This window comes from Mus caroli, chromosome 6 (assembly GCF_900094665.2).
Source record: "Mus caroli chromosome 6, CAROLI_EIJ_v1.1, whole genome shotgun sequence".
In the NCBI taxonomy this organism is placed as follows: Eukaryota; Metazoa; Chordata; class Mammalia; order Rodentia; family Muridae; genus Mus; species Mus caroli.
Window position 1 is genome coordinate 121,524,759 of NC_034575.1, and position 3,184 is coordinate 121,527,942.

General features: G+C 47.9%; 1 protein-coding gene across 1 annotated transcript in view; it reads left to right on the forward strand.

Moving 5' to 3' along the window:
• Positions 1-3,184, forward strand: part of Ano2 (anoctamin 2) — a 322,617-nt gene that overhangs the window by 104,328 nt on the left and 215,105 nt on the right. The window lies entirely within an intron of this gene.

The following is a 3,184-nucleotide window of genomic DNA, read 5'->3' on the forward strand; positions in this document are numbered from 1 at the left end:
ACTGTCAACTGTCTTGGTCCCTGGAGGTCAGCTCTTTAAGTAGAGGTGCCTGTTCTTCATAGGTTGTGTACCCTTGCTCTGTGTCTTGTGGTTGAGGATGCTGGGGGTGNAAGGGGAAGGAGATGATACAGGGTTATGTGCTAAGACTTCATCATTAAANGGACATCATGGTCTCAATTTCCCTGCCAGCTCTTTGGGAATAAAGGAGAACCATCTTCCTTGTTCTTTCTCAAGAGAAAGACCTGGGCAGCATAGAACCTTGGGTGGTACCCAGATGGACACACTGCTGTGTGGAGGAAGGAAAGATGTGGCAACTCATACAAAGGAAAATTTGATGGGCTTGGTAGAGACTAAGGCCTCTGCACAGCCTTTCTAACTTATAGAAGTCCGAGTCCTGGAATCTCGTCTTCATTAGGCACCCTGGAAATTTCTGAAGCTTTTATAAAACATCGACTAACGTTCCTTTAAAGAACTGACTATAGAGCAGCGGTTCTGAGGAGTTTACAGTAGTTAAAGAGCCGAGATTCTAGATTTCCAGGGTCTAGAAACTTGGTGCATATCAGGCTTCTTCCTGGATAGAATGGCAGGAAGCAGCATGGGAAAGTTGGGAGGTTCTGGGCCAGATGCAGGCACAAATACTACGAGCCCCTTTTTTCTTCCTTGGCTTTCAAGATTCGGAGGTGCTGAACTGAGGGACTCGATGCGCTAACTTGGTAGAAGGCAATCATTTAGAAAAGTTGGAAGGCTGAGGTTACAGACCAACATAATGGCCTCCCTACCAGAGANGTCCCTGTGGCAGTTTTAATGATCTAATTAACAAGGTTGCAAATACAGTGAATGTTCCTGGTTCTCTGACCTGTGTGGGAAAGGGGCATCTGCTAAAGGATTGAGTCCATGGAATGAGTTCCAGTCTGAGGGAAAGAAAGTAGTAGTAGTAGTAGTAGTAGTAGTAGTATGTGTGTGTGTGTGTGTGTGTGTGTGTGTGTGTGTGTGTGTGTGTGTGTGTGTGTGAGTGTGTAGCAGAGCCTGGTCAGGTTCACTTCCTTGCATTGTGATTTGTGAACCCTCCCAAGGAATTGGGAGAAGCAGGTGTTCCTTCCAGCTGAAATCCTTTAACCGAAGTTCTTGGGCCTGGGAGCAAGGGTTGGGGTGTCTGTGACTAAGGCTCATCACCCAGCAACTCTGTTTTCTGGCTGCCTTTGCATAGCATAGGCCACCTAGACTGTCCCTGGGGCCACGCAGAGTCTGCTTCCTCCATTCGGAGTAGGCTTTGATCTCTTTCTCTTGGCATCTCAAGTGGCCACCCACCTCTGTCGCCTGTTTTGTCTAACTACCCATTTGTTTTTAAAACTATGAGTAAAAAACAAAATTCTCCCTTCCCAGAAAGCCCCATGCTCCCGTCCCCTAGAGACCTCAGGTGATTTGCCTGCTAGTTATGTGGGAAATGACTCCAATATGCACTGAGGTTTGGCTACCAAAAACTCTCCCGCAGGGGATGAACTGCCTTTGTGGCAGATCCCTGTTTCTAGGCTGGCAGATTTGGGGCACTCATCTTTGTCTAGCTTGGACACTGGGAACTGGAGCAGAGCTGGAGGCTGCCCATAGGACAGGCAGCTTTGCTGGGAAAGGGAGGAAGGCTAAGCCTGGAGACACGGAGAAGGTCAGATAAATACTTTGTAATGTGTGTGGGNAGTGGTTGTTTAGCCAGTGGCCTGAGATTTTTCACATCTCAGAAAAATGCTGGAAAGAGAAGGGTTGCCATCAGGGAAGGTGTNGTGGGGGAAGGAAGGGCCAGGCTCTCAAGGGGCCATATGAAGTTACCCAGAGAGCTCATAAAGAGAAAACTAAGGTGGAACATGCAGGAAACAGCCCTTTTCCCTCAGTGAGTCCCACCATGAACCCTCCACTCTACACTCTTCTCAAATGACCTTGTCTTAATTTATCTGATTTCCAGAGGCCTCTGGTACCTCTTTCCAACCACAGAAGCTGAGGACTTCTGTTATCCCTGCACCCTTCACTTCATTCCTCCTCCCCTCCCTTCCTCTTCCTCCCCCTTCCTCCCCCTTTCCTCCTTCTCTTCTGGTTGTTCTTGTAGCTTTGGCTGTCCTGAACTCTCTTTGTAGACCAGGCTGGCCTTGACCTCGAAGGTCTGCTTGCCTCTGCCTCTCAAGTGCAAGGGATTGTAGGTGTGTGCCACCATGCCCAGCCTTCCTATTTGTTAATTTTAAAGGTACTTCTCTGCTGTTTCTTATTCTTCATCTCTTCTGCCACCACCTGAAAAGAACCACTTGGCAGAGACTAAGCTGTTGGCTCCTTGCTCCGAGCCATCATGGGTTTCACACTCATGTTTTGTGTGGTTGTTATTTACTGTGTGGTGTGCTGCCTCTTTGTACTTCATGAAGAAGTTGCTCTTGTGTGTAGCTTGTAAGATGGGTGGAAACTTACACATTGGGTTGGTACACTCTAGAACACTTGTATGTGCACTTGTCCTGTGTGTTGAAAGAGTCAAGACTAGTTATNNTTTACTGTTATAGGCCTTGAAGTCTGTTCTTGAGGCTTGGGAGGTCCCTTAAAGGAAATTGAGGATCATAGAGGGGAGACAACACATCCATTCTGATGCTGATACCCTTCATCCCTGTCTCCACAACTTGTACATCACTGGTGCCCAGCAGGCTGCACTGTGAGACCATGGCTGATCCCTCCAGCCCACTGGGGCTCTCTGAATCCTTGGGGTCTGAAGGCCACGCATGAGTGTGCACACTTGCAAGATTTTTCTGCAGTGTTTTCTAGGGAGAGATCTGGCAGGAACTCAGGGGCATGGGTGCAATCCAACCCAGATGATCTCCCTGGGAATGTCTAGTAGCTATTGTGCCTTAGCAGAAACAGTGCATGACCAAGAACATAGAGGAGCGAGGCCTGAGATGGGCACATGGCCCTTGAGCTCCCTTAGGGGGCAGAAGAGGATCTTCATAGATAGAAGAGCAGGCTTCTGCCCTCACTGCTCTGATTCAAGCTANGATAAGTTAGGATGAAGACAAGTTGACCTTNGTTTTCTAGGGTGCTTCGNAGACCTAGGGCCTTTTACATTTGAACAGATCCAAGCCAGAGCCAAGGCTTATCTTTTCACAAATACTGATATGTGCTCATAGCTGATTTTCTTCATCTTGAGATTTTGATAAGTCTC